Source organism: Pseudophryne corroboree, chromosome 7 (assembly GCF_028390025.1).
Source record: "Pseudophryne corroboree isolate aPseCor3 chromosome 7, aPseCor3.hap2, whole genome shotgun sequence".
Classification (NCBI taxonomy): domain Eukaryota; kingdom Metazoa; phylum Chordata; class Amphibia; order Anura; family Myobatrachidae; genus Pseudophryne; species Pseudophryne corroboree.
The window spans coordinates 142,044,591-142,061,393 of record NC_086450.1 but is presented as its reverse complement, the minus strand read 5'-3'; positions in this window follow the sequence as shown (position 1 = coordinate 142,061,393).

Below are 16,803 nucleotides of genomic sequence, written 5' to 3'. Positions count from 1 at the left end.
GTACACACTGGAGGGGGGGCAACTTAGGTAAAATAAAGCCAGTTTGTGCAAGGGCCTCCAAATTGCATCTTTTTCCTGCCAGTATACGTACGGACTGTCTGACATGCCTACTTGGATGCGGTCACTCATATAATCCTCCAACATTCTTTCAATGGTGACAAAATCATATGCAGTGACAGTAGACAACATGTCAGTAATCGTTGGCAGGTCCTTCAGTCCAGACCAGATGTCAGCACTCGCTTCAGACTGCCCTGCATCACCGCCATCGGGTGGGCTCGGGATTCTTAGCCTTTTCCTCGCAGCCCCAGTTGCGGGAGAATGTGAAGTAGGAGCTGTTGACGGGTCACATTCCGCTTGACTTGACAATTTTCTTACCAGCAGGTCTTTGAACCTCTGCAGACTTGTGTCTGCCGGAAAGAGAGATCCAACGTAGGTTTTAAATCTAGGATCGAGCACGGTGGCCAAAATGTAGTGCGCTGATTTCAACAGATTGACCACCCGTGAATCCTGGTTAAGTGAATTAAGGGCTCCATCCACAAGTCCCACATGCCTAGCGGAATCGCTCTGTTTTAGCTCCTCCTTCAATGTCTCCAGCTTCTTCTGCATAAGCCTGATGAGGGGAATGACCTGACTCAGGCTGGCAGTGTCTGAACTGACTTCACGTGTGGCAAGTTCAAAGGGTTGGAGAACCTTGCACAACGTTGAAATCATTATCCACTGCGCTTGAGTCAGGTGCATTCCCCCTCCTTTGCCTATATCGTAGGTAGCTGTATAGGCTTGAATGGCCTTTTGCTGCTCCTCAATCCTCTGAAGCATATAGAGGGTTGAATTCTACCTCGTTACCACCTCTTGCTTCAGATGATGGCGGGGCAGGTTCAGGAGTGTTTGCTGGTGCTCCAGTCTTCGGCACGCGGTGATGAATGCTGAAAGTGGCCCGCAATTCTTCGGGCCACCGACAGCATCTCTTGCACGCCCCTGTCGTTTTTTAAATAATTCTGCACCACCAAATTCAATGTATGTGCAAAACATGGGACGTGCTGGAATTTGCCCACATGTAATGCACGCACAATATTGGTGGCATTATCCAATGTCACAAATCCCCAGGAGAGTCCAATTGGGGTAAGCCATTATGCGATGATGTTCCTCAGTTTCCGTAAGAGGTTGTCAGCTGTGTGCCTCTTATGGAAAGCGATGATACAAAGCGTAGCCTGCCTAGGAACGAGTTGGCGTTTGCGAGATGCTGCTACTGGTGCCGCAGCTGTTGTTCTTGCTGCGGGCGGCAATACATCTACCCAGTGGGCTGTCACAGTCATATAGTCCTTAGTCTGCCCTGCTCCACTTGTCAACATGTCCGTGGTTAAGTGGACATTGGGTACAACTGCATTTTTTAGGACACTGGTGACTCTTTTTCTGAGGTCTGTGTACATTCTCGGTATCGCCTGCCTAGAGAAATGGAACTTAGATGGTATTTGGTACCGGGGACACAGTACCTCAAGCAAATCTCTAGTTTCCTGTGAATTAACGGTGGATACCGGAAACACGTTTAACACCACCGAGGCTGCCAAGGCCTGAGTTATCCGCTTTGCAGCAGGATGACTGCTGTAATATTTAATCTTCCTCGCAAAGGACTGTTGGACAGTCAATTGCTTACTGGAAGTAGTACAAGTGGTCTTCTGACTTCCTCTCTGGGATGACGATCGACTCCCAGCAGCAACAACAGCAGCGCCAGCAGCAGTAGGCGTTACACTCAAGGATGCATCAGAGGAATCCCAGGCAGGAGAGGACTCATCAGACTTGACAGTGACATGGCCTGCAGGACTATTGGCTTTCCTGTCTAAGGAGGAAATTGACACTGAGGGAGTTGGTGGTGTGGTTTGCAGGAGCTTGGTTACAAGAGGAAGGGATTTAGTTGTCAGTGGACTGCTTCCTCTGTCACCCAAAGGTTTTGAACTTGTCAATGACTTCTGATGAATGCGCTCCAGGTGATGTATAAGGGAGGATGTTCCTAGGTGGTTAATGTCCTTACCTCTACTTATTACAGCTTGACAAAGGCAACACACGGCTTGACACCAGTTATCTGCATTTCTGTTGAAATAATTCCACACCGAAGAGGTGATTTTTTTTGTAATTTGACCAGGCATGTCAATGGCCATATTCGTCCCACGGACAACAGGTGTCTTCCCGGGTGCCTGACTTAAACAAACCACCTCACCATCAGAATCCTCCTTGTCAATTTCCGCCTCAGCGCCATCAACACCCATATCCTCATCCTGGTGTACTTCAACAGTGACATCTTCAATTTGACTATCAGGAACTGGACTGCGGGTGCTCCTTCCAGCACTTGCAGGGGGCGTGCAAATGGTGGAAGGCGCCACCTCTTCCCGTCCAGTGTTGGGAACGTCAGGTATCGCAACCGACACAATTGGACTCTCCTTGAGGATTTGTAATTTAGAAGAATGCACAGGTCTTTGTTGTGCTTTTGCCAGCTTAAGTCTTTTCATTTTTCTAGCGAGAGGATGAGTGCTTCCATCCTCATGTGAATCTGAACCACTAGCCATGAACATAGGCCAGGATCTCAGCCGTCCTTGCCACTCCGTGTCGTAAATGGCATATTGGCAAGTTTACGCTTCTCCTCAGACGCTTTTAATTTAGATTTTTGGGTCATTTTACTGAACTTTTGTTTTTTTTATTTTACATGTTCTCTACTATGACATTGGGCATCGGCCTTGGCAGACGACGTTGATGGCATTTCATCGTCTCGGCCATGACTAGTGGCAGCAGCTTCAGCACGAGGTGGAAGTGGATCTTGATCTTTCCCTATTTTACCCTCCACATTATTGTTCTCCATTTTTTAATGTGTGGAATTAAATGCCAGTAATATATCAATAGCAATGGCCTACTGTACCGTACTGCTATATATTATATACTGGTGGTCAGCGAAATTATGCACTGTCCTCCTACTACTGCGCACAACAACTAAAATGCACCACAGGTATGGATGGATAGTATACTTGACGACACAGAGGTAGGTAGAGCAGTGGACTACTGTACCGTACTGCTATATATGATATAATGGTGGTCAGCAAAATTATGCACTATCCTCCTACTACTGCGCAAAACTTAAATGCACCACAGGTATGGATGGATAGTAAACTTGACGACACAGAGGTAGGTAGAGCAGTGGACTACTGTACCGTACTGCTATATATTATATACTGGTGGTCAGCAAAATTATGCACTGTCCTCATACTACTGCGCACAACAACTAAAATGCACCACAGGTATGGATGGATAGTAAACTTGACGACACAGAGGTAGGTAGAGCAGTGGACTACTGTACCGTACTGCTATATATTATATACTGGTGGTCAGCAAAATTATGCACTGTCCTCCTACTACTGCGCACAACTAAAATGCACCACAGGTATGGATGGATAGTATACTTGACGACACAGAGGTAGGTAGAGCAGTGGACTACTGTACCGTACTGCTATATATTATATACTGGTGGTCAGCAAAATTATGCACTGTCCTCCTACTACTGCGCACAACAACTAAAATGCACCACAGGTATGGATGGATAGTATACTTGACGACACAGAAGTAGGTAGAGCAGTGGACTACTGTACCGTACTGCTATATATTATATACTTGTGGTCAGCAAAATTATGCACTGTCCTCCTACTACTGCGCACAACAACTAAAATGCACCACAGGTATGGATGGATAGTAAACTTGACGACACAGAGGTAGATAGAGCAGTGGACTACTGTACCGTACTGCTATATATTATATACTGGTGGTCAGCAAAATTATGCACTGTCCTCCTACTACTGCGCACAACAACTAAAATGCACCACAGGTATGTATGGATAGTATACTTGACGACACAGAGGTAGGTAAAGCAGTGGACTACTGTACCGTACTGCTATATATTATATACTGGTGGTCAGCAAAATTATGCACTGTCCTCCTACTACTGCGCAAAACTTAAATGCACCACAGGTATGGATGGATAGTATACTTGACGACACAGAGGTAGGTAGAGCAGTGGACTACTGTACCGTACTGCTATATATTATATACTGGTGGTCAGCAAAATTATGCACTGTCCTCCTACTACTGCGCACAACAACTAAAATGCACCACAGGTATGGATGTATAGTAAACTTGACGACACAGAGGTAGGTAGAGCAGTGGTCTACTGTACCGTACTGCTATATATTATATACTGGTGGTCAGCAAAATTATGCACTGTCCTCCTACTACTGCGCACAACATCTAAAATGCACCACAGGTATGGATGGATAGTATACTTGACGACACAGAGGTAGGTTGAGCAGTGGACTACTGTACCATACTGATATAATACTGGTGGTCACTGGTCAGCAAAATTCTGCACTGTCCTCCTACTATATACTACAATGCAGCACAGATATGGAGCGTTTTTCAGGCAGAGAACGTAGATATTTTCAGCACACTGAGCACAGATTTTTGCAAGCACACTGAGCACAGATATTTGCAGCACACTGAGCACAGATATTTGCAGCACACTGAACACAACTGAGAGAACGCTGCACACTTCCTCTCCCTATCATCTCCAATGCACGAGTGAAAATGGCGGCGACGCGCGGCTCCTTATATAGAATACGAATCTCGCGAGAATCCGACAGCGGGATGATGACGTTCGGGCGCGCTCGGGTAAACCGAGCAAGGCGGGAGGATCCGAGTCTGCCTCGGACCCGTGTAAAATGGGTGAAGTACGGGGGGGTTCGGATTCCGAGGAACCGAGCCCGCTCATCTCTATGAAATATACACTGTAGCTGTTCCATTGTAAATTTCCCTTCACCATATTTATAACTTTTAATTCACAGTATTAAGATCTATTAAGTCAGATATTGTATTCATTTATATGTCCATGCATCAGTAATAAAAACTATTAAATCTCAGATAATTGCACAAGATTTCATTTGTTTCTGCAGAATGTTAATATTCCCGTTCATATATGAAACTACAGTATTTGATCCGTATGTTGTAAAAAGAAATAAACACACTGTATATCTAATACAATCAGTGTAATTAAAAATTACCATGCATTAATTGCAGGAGCTGATGTAAACAGATGATCTACCACTTAGCACTGTCTTGTGCACATATCATTAGACAAAGCCCAATATTGCTAAGTAAACAGGCAGCGCTTGAAACAGAAAGCTCAAAATAATTCAAACTAAGAAAACTGACAGTCTAGCCTATGTCATATTAAAACAATTTAAACGATAATTATAGAGCTGGACAAACAAAAGAGAAAATCACACAGGGATTGTGTAATTGTCTGGATTTTGTTTAAGCATACAATAGAAATTGTAATTCTGAAACAAAGGTCTTTTCTGACGGTTTTCATTTTATTGAATGAGAGAAAAAAATAAGTGTACATGCACACAGGGCAAAGTACAGAGTTGATTTATTATCATTATTATTTTTTATCTTTTATATATTACAGTGTGTTTTACAATATAAACATGCAGCTAAAAATGATTTGTAAATTGCTAGTTTGATATCATAACAGAACAAAATAACGGGAACAAATAAAACAGATATATAAATGCAACCAGGAGCATTCATGTACATTTTAAATCAAGGTGACATAAGCATGTAGTTTTATTTTCATTACTTATGCATAAAAAATACTGATACGCTAAACTTAGAAAAGGAAAGCACAGCTCTCAGTTTTAGATACGCAATGTTAAGCCAGTGTTTGAAAAAACAGATGTGACCTTACATGGCAGTGTGGCTGCCATTTTGATGGATAGTTCATTAATGAACGCCTTGCAGTACTCCATCTTGTGAGTCAACAAGGTATTGCATTGTTCCGTTGAAGAAATCCACTCGAGTGTCACGTTAAAGTTAATAGATTGGTGGTTATCATAAAATGTAGTTGAACTTGTGTCAAACATTTTCTTGAACTCTTGATATTCAGTTAATCAGTTGTCTCCTATATCCTTGTGTTATTTACTATACCTTCTCAATATTTAATATCTAGCTATGCACATTTTCCATCAGAGGCAACAGTAACTATCCTATCATGACATGGTAATTTTTTTAAAGAAGTATTTGTCTTTGTTTTTCACTTTTTTGTAGAATTACATTACATTTCGCCTTAGTCTTTCAATATGAAAATGTGTTGCTAGTATTGTTAGTCCCTTATGAGACTAAAGGGGACATGTACTAAGCAGTGATAAAAGTAGATAAGTGAGCCAGTGGAGAAGTTGTCCCTAGCAACCAATCAGCTTCTCTCTATACGTTTAAAGTATGCAAATTATAAATGTTACGTCAATGCTGATTGGTTGCCATGGCCAACTTCTCCACTGGCTCACTTCTCCAGTTTTATCACTGCTTAGTACATGTCTCTATGGTAGGCATTTGATATGCCAGCTGTCGGGATCCCGGCGCTCAGCATACCGGTGCCAGAATCCTGACAGCCGGCATACCGACAACTATTTTCCCTCTTGGGGTGTTCACTACACCCCTGGAGGGAGAATAAATAGCGTGGCGCAGCGTGGCAAGCACAGCAAGACCATAAGGGGCTCTTTTACGCTCTCCCCAATGCTGGCATGCCAGTGCTCGGGATCAAGGCATCGGTATGCTGGGCGCCCAGATCCCAAGTGCAGGCATACTGTAGTAGACCCGTCGCTATGTTTAACATTTAACTATTTTTTTAATTCAACTAATAATGGGTTATATTCTGAACTTTCTAATACCATTTTTTAATTATATGAAATACTCCTGAATGGGGGGTCAACACTGTGTGCTATCCACTAATTGATTATAATTATGTTGTCCCTGTGTCATGAATTGGACACTAGCCACTAGAACATAGGTTCCCAAATACGGACTTCAACACACCATAATGGTCCAGGCAGTGGTGCCAAGAGAGAGGGGGAGGGATTACCCAGGCCTGGGCATGCAAGGGGGGCCAGGCCAGAAGATACCAGTAGCCTTTTTTTGGGGGGAGGGATCTTTTTTTTCCTTTATTATAAATCAGTAGGCGGGCGAGTGGCGGGTCGGGCCACTGAGAGGAGGGATGTATGTGTGTGTCACCTGGCTGTTTGTCCCTTGTCGTGGATGTCCCTCACAGCCACTTCCAGCCGCAGCACCACTGCTAGGATCTCACAAGATGATGATGTCATCATCTCGTGAGTCAATTTCTGCAGAAAGCTCTGGATGGCCTCTTCAGAATCAGCAGGCTCCAGGTGGCGGGCAGGCACTGGGAGGGAGGGGCAGGCATGCAGCTGGCTGGGCATGGCGCATGGGTTTAATGAAGAGAGGTCAACTTACTAGGTGTTTTGGTATATTTACTTGTGTCAATCATTTGTCCACACATCGGAAAATTCAGATCGTAGAGGAAAATACTGCTGAATAAGTGGACCTACATCTGACTAATGTTATGCTGGATAATTGGAGCTAAACCTGACTAACATTGTGCTGAAAAAGTGGAGTTAAATCTGACTAACATTCTGTTGAATAAGTGGAGCCTACTTTAAGGAACATTCTGCTGAATAAGTGGAGCTATATCTGACTAATTTGCTGAATAAGTGGAGCCTACATAAGAGGAACATTTCCTGAATAAGTGGAGCCTACATCAGAGGAACATTCTGCCGAATAAGTGGAGTCTACATCAGAGGAACATTCTGCTGATTAAGTGGAGCCTACATAAGAGGAACATTCTGCTGAATAAGTGGAGTCTACATCAGAGGAACATTCTGCTGATTAAGTGGAGTCTACAACAGGGGAACATTCTGCTGAATAAGTGGAGCCTACATAAGAGGAACATTCTGCTGAATAAGTGGAGTCTACATCAGAGGAACATTTTGCTGATTAAGTGGAGCCTACATAAGAGGAACATTCTGCTGAATAAGTGGAGTCTACATCAGAGGAACATTCTGTTGAATAAGTGGAGCCTACATAAGAGGAACATTCTGCTGAATAAGTGGAGTCTACATCAGAGGAACATTCTGCTGAATAAGTGGAGTCTATATCAGAGGAACATTCTGCTGATTAAGTGGAGCCTAAGAGGTTTATTTATGAAACGTTGAGTTGTAAAATCGGGTACTTCTGATCGTGTTTATGACCGAAGTCTAAAAGGCAATGATTTTGGTGTGTTTTGCTAGTAAAAGCATTGCCCTTTTAAAATTCTGCCATAAACACGATCAGAAGTGTTAGGTTTTACAATGCCTTGTAAATAAACCCCTAAATCTTGTAAACATCTTTATTAACTAGTGTAGAACTGATCTGCTCAATAAGTGGAGCCTACATATGAGGAACATTCTGCTAAATAGCTGGATCCTACACAAATCATACAAACTTCAGCACTTTAAACTCCAAATCAAACACACTTTAATGTATCAATATGGTTTTCTAAGGAAAAAGCAGCAGTTGTCCCATTTCCAGGCAGCACAAGAAGTTTAGGAAACACTCTGTGAATGGAGAGGACAATTTTTTTTCTGACTATTTTCTTTAATAATGACTAAGGGGGATATTTATCATAAATCAATTTTTTAATGCGGATATGATAAATATTTTTTCACGTAGACTTGCAAAATGTAAATTTACCTTTTCATATGAATTTGCTAACTTACTCTTGCCAGAAAACAGGCTCTGTTAAGAGCATGTACTGGTCAAGAGCTCGGGTTCGAGTCACTAGCAGCCTATGGGCTTCTAAGTTGCAAAATTTAATGGACAGTGAACTGGAGACTCCCTATCTGTAAAACCTTGTAAATTTGAAGCCCATGGGATACTATAGGATACTATAGGGTAATGTCATCAGGTAATGGTGTTATCATATCAAGACCAAGCTCTGAAAGCTTGGTAAATCTGGTAGCTTTGCAGACCTTATAGAAACCTATGAGAGCTCGGGCTGCTTTCGGAAATGGATGGACCACAGCAGATATCGGAGAATATTTCTGCAATCCCTCCGTAGTATTTTCGGTGGATCAGATTCCTTAATATTATGGGTATCCCCTGAAAAAGCAACTTTTATTTGAAAAATAGGCCCCCAAGGTATGTGCTGCTCCTGTTGGACATAGAGTGAGGCTAAACAGGGGCTACATACTACACCACTAAATCAGATGTTAACTGTGACAGTGATATAGCAGTAGAAGCCTCATTTAATGCTTCATAATAGAAATTTAGTTGGACTTAAAATCTTTTAATACACTATAGCTGTGACTTTCATCACAAAATGTGCATGCTTTTCCTGATCCAACAGGTTTCTTGCATCAGGTACAAAAAAAATTAGAGTACAAGGTCACGTTAAACTGGGATTAGTTAATTTATCTGTCAGTCTCATAGTGCAAGTAAGCACTTGGGCATTTACCATACAGCTGTGAAACTGTGCTTACAGTTACAGTATCCTCCTTTGGGATCGGAGTCACTGCTTGTAAATAGGAACTAGTTATTTAATTTGAACTAATATTTGTTTTGTATTACTAACAACCCAAAAAGTGAATATAAAATACAACATAGACAATGTAAGTAGTACAACACTGAATTACTCATATGCACTCCATTACTTAACCTTGCCATGGTGTGAACACTCCATTGCACACCCATTCATCCCCTCTTGTGCAATGGGCGTGCAAGCGCTTATTCTCTGAGCATACTCAGTGCAAATTCATGCAACATACAGAAAGCTACGGAAACAGGCATGCATTTAACTCTACATCAGCCCTAAAATCATTATAAACAAATCCCCATGAGAGAGGTAAGTCAACCTTATGCCAAGAGAAAAGTATAGTCCAGCCTAGGCCAATGTGTTACAATGGACCTGATTCAGATGGGAATATAGAAGTTATATCTGCTGCTTACATAGAAGCAGCAGCGATAGCACTAATACAGTAATGCAGCAGGAGGTGTCACATCTCTGGACAGCATTAGTGATCTGAGCTGTGTCCTAGGATGCAGCATCAAATCATCTGCTACTCTATCGGCCAGCTGTATGACCCAAGGGATCTGACAAGCTGGCTCACCGCAGGTCCTACCAAGAGGCCAAGAACTCTCCATTCTCCAGGGATGTGCGCTCTGAGGGCACACTGGCTATTACCAGAGCCAGATTTACACACAATATATGAGCCCAAGGGTTTGTGTGGGCATTATGTAAAAGTTCAGCAGTACTGTATATATTGCTGGAAATTTGGTAAGTTTTGATTAGAGATGTGCAGAAAAGATAGGCAGGTGGGCACTGCCTCACCTGTCATAGACTTTTTACTCCAGAGTTTTGACTGTAAAAATGATTAGAATAATACAAAGAAGATATTTCTAATATATTCTTTGTCTTTTTCATATACTTTATATAGACAAAACTCTGGCTTATACTGGAGTATGACAGGAAAGGCTCTGCCTCACCTCACCTCATGTCACTGCTGTCCTCTGACGGAGATCCTGGCCATGTCCCTCCCCTACAATGGTGGCGACACGCCTCCATTTTGAGAAACGGGGAGATGTCACTGCCCCCTCCCTGCCCACAAATGGCATCAGACTGTCAATCATTGACAGTCTGATGCCGTACTGCCTCGGACCCATACTGCACATGCGCAATATGGGTCCGGCACATGTGCATAGTACCAAACATTGGTACTTTGTTGCGGCATGCACTGCTACACTGTTAGGACCTGAATTATACCCAATGTGCGGACTCGGTTTGAGTATTTAGTTACAACAATATAGCATTTGCTATGTATATGTAGCAAGATTACCATGGCAGTTTTAGGAGGAGATGTATTAAGTAGTGAAAAAAGTGAAGTAGTACGCCCGTGGAGAAGTTGCCCATGGCAACCAATCAGCTGCTCAGTATATTTTTATAGTATGCAAATTATAAATATTACTTCAATGTGGATTGGTTGCCATGGACAACTTCTCCACTGGCTCTCTTCGCTACTCTTTTCACTGCTTATTAAATCTCCCCTATTGGAAAAACATTTTTGTTTCTACAGTATCTTCCCCAATTAAAGTCCAGTGGGGCTGATGAATTAGTTATTTCTGAGTATGTCCTATTATTATCCAAGGAAAAAAAATGCAAATGTTGATGATTCGAAATTCTATTTTTATATTTAGCCTTTTTTTTATACAATTGCAAAGCATGAAAAACCTATAGACACAGAAACGGTGAAACGTGTCTTGTCATTGTGAGATTGTCCTAGCAATAATATTCTTTTCAAACAAAATTGAGGAAATTGTATCTTCACTGATCTGGGGCACTGTGGTGGATTACATTTGTATGGGATCATCCAGCAGTTCTGCTCTTTTGATACATAAGAAGATAAACTAACATGGTTGTCAACTTTGACAGATAGCCCATAGTACGTCCATAGACATCTTAACACTCTGCTGTCTTTCTCGCTCTTTTTTTTTAGTAACATTTTCTGCTTTTCTGACCTTCTGTTTAAAAATATAATTGTATGCTTAAGAAAAAAAAATTCCTCGCATTTTTGGTAATGTGCTTTTTTGTAATGCTAAATAACTCCAGAATATTAAAAATACCCATACTGATTTCTTCTCTCTCTTTCACATTAAGTAACATTTAATATTCATTTCACATTTTTTTTCCTATTAATTAAAAGTAAACCGTATATTGTATGGTACATTATCCCTCTAACAGCCCCATGTGGAGATCATGAAGTGGAAGACTAATAGTGTAGACTTTAGCATTTAGTTTTACCCAGAATAATTTACATACTGTATCTGGAAGAGGAATCTAAGGGAATGTGTAAATAAGGAGAACTCTGAGAAAGCAAGACCTTAGTTAGTGCACTCTGGACAAAAGATGCATTGGCTTTACTGTTCCTCCAGTAAGCTAATTTATGAGACTCGTAGAGTTTGCATTTCTTTACAAATGTGAAAACAAATTATTAAAACAAGACATTTGGCAGAAAGAAGAATAGGTATCCTGTTTTTTTGTTTTTTTTTTCGTGTTTTTTTTGTTACTATCACCCTGAATGGCAAAGGTAAATCTATCCACTGTTCATTAAGGCTTACCTTTATAATTTATCAATGTAGCCTTTTTATAAACATATTTCATTTTTGCTGAGGTGTCAAAATTAAAAACTGATCACAGCAAGCATGAAATACAACACACATAGATAATCATAAAATTGAGATTTGCTTCTATGGATTTGCATATTTCAATTTGAATAGAGACCTAAGAAACTACAAATATAACGGGTCAGTCTATAAATGTTTATGCAAATATGGAATCAATAATCTATGCTAATTGGCATATTTGATGAATGGCAGGTGTGCAGTCATTACACAAACAAGCTACATTTATCATATACATCTAGAATAAAAATAACTAGTAGAAATGTGTTTGCATCCTCCTTGCAGCAATATGCTAATTTCTACTTATGTATATGTGTTTGCTTATTTTCATAGATTGCTGTTTAAACCCATTGGAAAATTAAATGTAATGCATAAAAAGACCCTTTTATTCCATTTTATTTAATAACCTTTCTTTCTAATAAAAACTGACTTTGAAAAAATACCAGAGTTTAAATTATTTTTCTTTCCCAAATCAAAAAGGTTTAAAGAAGGGAAACCACAGTTTTAAGAGATTTAGCATAATTTGTATGTGAATTAAGTGGTTTTGTGGTTACTGATTTACGGCTTTGGGAGAGAGTGAGTGACACAGTAAGAGAAAATTCTAATTATCTACAAATCACTAATTTCCATAGGGACACAATAAAGGTAGGAGGTCAAATGCAATGACAAGGAGGGTGGTGAATATGATACGGAGTAGAAGCAGTTCCTCTCCTTGTTTGCTGTGGAACATCTTCAGTTTTACATTCAGCAATTGTTCTAGTAAAACTTCAGATATCTCATGGTGTTTTATGCCTCAAACCCACACATAATGTCATACCTTCCATGGTATCTCACATCTCTCCCCAACACATGATGTGTTTACACCTCTGTCCTACCAATAGAGGCTGTACAGCAGCAGTTCTCAATTGGTGGTACACATACACAATTAGCAAGACTTGGTGGTAATCAACCTAAGGTACTTCCTACACAGCCTTGAGACCTCAGCCGGCTGCTCACAATCTGAATGCCTAGGAAGGGTGTCTGGAGTGGACAGTCATAGGATAGAATCTGATGTGTTCCGTGCTGTGTGTAGACTCTAGTGGAAGCCCAGGAAAAATGCGTGCAGCACCCTGTGGATCTCTGGGTGGTGGAGCTGGTTTAGTGTGAGCTGAGGAACTGCACAATGTTAAGTGTCTGTGGTGGCGAAAGTACTAATTTTTCAGCCTCCTGCCAGTGCAACACATGATATGCAGTGTTATGTATCCACAAACACATAATATGTAGTATTATGTACCCAAAAACACTAAACATACAATATTATGCCTGCTTCCAACATATATGTTATTAAGAGGTCTATTTATCAAATAATATTTGTGGGATATTTCCTGCAAAACACCCGCTTTGGGGGGATACCACCAAATATTAAATATCCCCCAAATGTACCATGGAAGGACCATAGCAGATACTGTATGTCCATGTGGTCCCTACAATTTCGACTGTAGCCACAGCTCTCACAGGTTTCTATGGGGACTGAAAAGCTCTCAGTTTTACCAAGCTGTGGCCCTTACAGCTAATGCCATCTGAAGATAATATTACCCTGTGGCAGCCTGTGAGCTTCATTTCACCCCCACATGAGTAGTCAGTAGACCAGCATGCTCAGGAGTCCAAAAAAAGGAGTGAAGAGACCACTGTATATAGATAAATTGAGGTGATACTTTGCTTGTTTCTGTAGATAACGACAAAAAAAAATGCAATTAATGGGTCTTTAAACTGATAATTTCTAAATATGCCACTGTATGCTCAAATGTATGAAAATTATAACAATTTATTAAATATCTAAAAAAAAGTGAGTTTTCAGTGAAGTAAAGGCTATCAGACCTGACAGGTGGAAAAGTACATATACTTCAAATCAATATTAACACTATACTCAAACACTTAAATGTGCATTGAGAACTGTCCCAGCTAGAGATGCTGATAAAGTTGATAAGCTTGAGGTGAATTTAGTATAAGCAGAGATGTGCGGTTAGCTTCTCCAGAAATCTGAAATCACCAGGTCTGGATCTCATGAGGAAATCCAATTGAAACCAAGTCCCGGTTCCAATCTTCCCGCGGTTCAGAATTCCAATTTGAAATTAGAATTTTGGGTTTTGGATTGCAAAAAATACATAATTGTATTGATTTTTAGGAATGATTATTGATTTTTTATAAATTTTTAACCGAACCAAAACACGCGTACATCTCTAATATTAAGTGCTGGTAGTTGTTTTATAGCAGCAAAAAGCAAGGTTGCTGCCTTTATTTCCCACTGGGAAATAATGATAAGTTGCACAAATGTACATTGGTGGAATACCCTCCTTAAAAATATTTTGCGTCCCTGCAGCTATTTTGATATTTCTATTCTGAGACCCCTTTATAATCCCTTATGATTGGCAAGATTTTTTGTTTGTTTGTTTCTGTCCTAATTGATATGTTATGCCTCTCACCAATACATGATGTATTATGTCTTCCAACAGCAAATTATGAAGGTTTATGCCTCCCACCAAATCATGATGTCCTGCCTTCCACTAACACATGATTCTCCTCTCCATGTTGAAACTGCCAAAAGACAACAACATCAAAATTATCATCTCTAGCATGCGGGCAGGGTCGGAATGACCCATAGGGGTACAGAGTAAACCCCCGGTGGGCCCCACCGCCTGGTGGTGGTGGTGGTGGTGACGTAGTTGGGGGTGGGGGGACGCAACCTTTCCACCAGAATCTTCCACATTGTACACTTGAATTATACATTATATATATGTTATATTATACTGTACAGGACTATGATGTATTTTCTACAGTGCATTGCTGTTATTAATCTTGTACATTATCATGTATGCATTAGCAGTATTTACCATATATATATATTATTTATGAAGGGGCCCAGACCATGCACTAATGGTTAGCCAGTTCTGATGTGTAGCCGACTGTACTTTATCTCTCTCCATTTTATCACACTCCAAGGCGTAATACATCTGCCCCATAGTAGAACACCTACATATCACTTTGCACTTATACCAGCTCATTTATTCTTACTTCTATTATTTTTTTCAGAAACTAATGCAGTCAACACTGTGCACTCAAGGGAGGTTGGGGCAGGTCCTCCCAGGCCCAAGAGTGCACGGGAGATGTAGCCATAGAAATAGGGGTCTTAGCTGCACCCCCTCCTGGGACATATCCCCTCAGGTCTCTGTGGCCCAGAAAACAACCTTTAATCAATCAGGTCATTGGAATGTTCACCACAACAGGAAACAAGTGCACTGTTTCTGTGGGAAGCAGTGACCAGTTCACTTGTTGGATTATGTAAATGAGGATGGATGCAGGAGGCAGTGGCCTACTACTAGTCAAATTGATGCAAGAAGACTGCTGTGTCAAAAACATCCCACTAAAATTCACATGTACATCAGACATGTTTTTTTTTTTAGGAAACATAAAATACTACATTCTATGAAGAAAGCTGAGCAGGAAAATGGCCATGCAGAATACTTCTATGATATAATTACAGAATGGAAAAGGGCCAATTAAATCTGACTTTGTTATAAATGGACTTCTAGTACAGTACAAAGGAAAACATATATTAAAGTATTTATTAATAATAGTCTTGAGAGTGTGCTCTTGCATTTTAAGATCTTAAGCAATTAGTTTACATATGTCATTAAATAAAGTATATTAATTCCTTAAGGAGGACTGTACCTGTTAACCATCTCAGCATAATCTAGCTTTAAAACAGGCTTGATGTGCACAGCATGTTCAAAAACTGTACTTGTAGTTCAAATGAAGTGGATTACAGACCATGACCACTGAGGCTCTCACATGACAAAGCCTTTGTGTAATTAATATGCAGGGTAAAATGTTCCCTGGACTGCTGCTAAAACGATTTAAATCATGCACATAAAAATGTAATCACAAATTTAGCATGGTGGACATTATAGTCACACTGTGCTTGATTGCATAGAAGATTCCAAGTGTGTTTTAAATGTCCTTTAAGATTGCGATTAGGACTTGTACTTACAAGATGCATATTAATCTAAAACTCAACATTTTTCAGTGTGGGATCACAGTAGGGGAACATTATGGGCAATAGAGGTTCATTCTAAACCCAGTAGGTAATTACACTTTGAAATAATATTCTTTAATTAAATCTTGTTTGCAGTTGATTGATTTCAACACTAAATCTAAAAACCAAAAATCGAGTTTTTATCAATTTTTGATGCTTATTGCTCAGAAACTTGTTTTTTAATTGATGTTTCTGAAGTTTGCTAAGCCTTTGTCCACCCGTATCCAAACTGAATTTAAAGTAATTACCAATATCTTGCCTGTCTAGCACTAATGCCAGTTCCTAAGCTTTTATGCCACCTTTATTTGAAAACTTAGGTCTGAGAAATACAAATCTTAAGTGTTTGCATTTGACTTACATTACTGATGTATGTTTCCCCTCATAATAAATTATTTTAAAATAGAAGCACATTCATAGGTACAAAAGAGTGCAACTGGTATTTATTTAATTTGGGGTTTTTTTTCTATAAAAATGTTAATTAATAGAGCACTGTTGTATGCTTCTGGTTAAATGGCATAAAATATTTAATGTAAAGCTGAGTAATATTGACGGTACCAGATATAAATATTATAATGGCAGGATTCTGCATAATCAAGAATCATATTTGATTTTTTTTTATTTATGTATATACCTGTAGT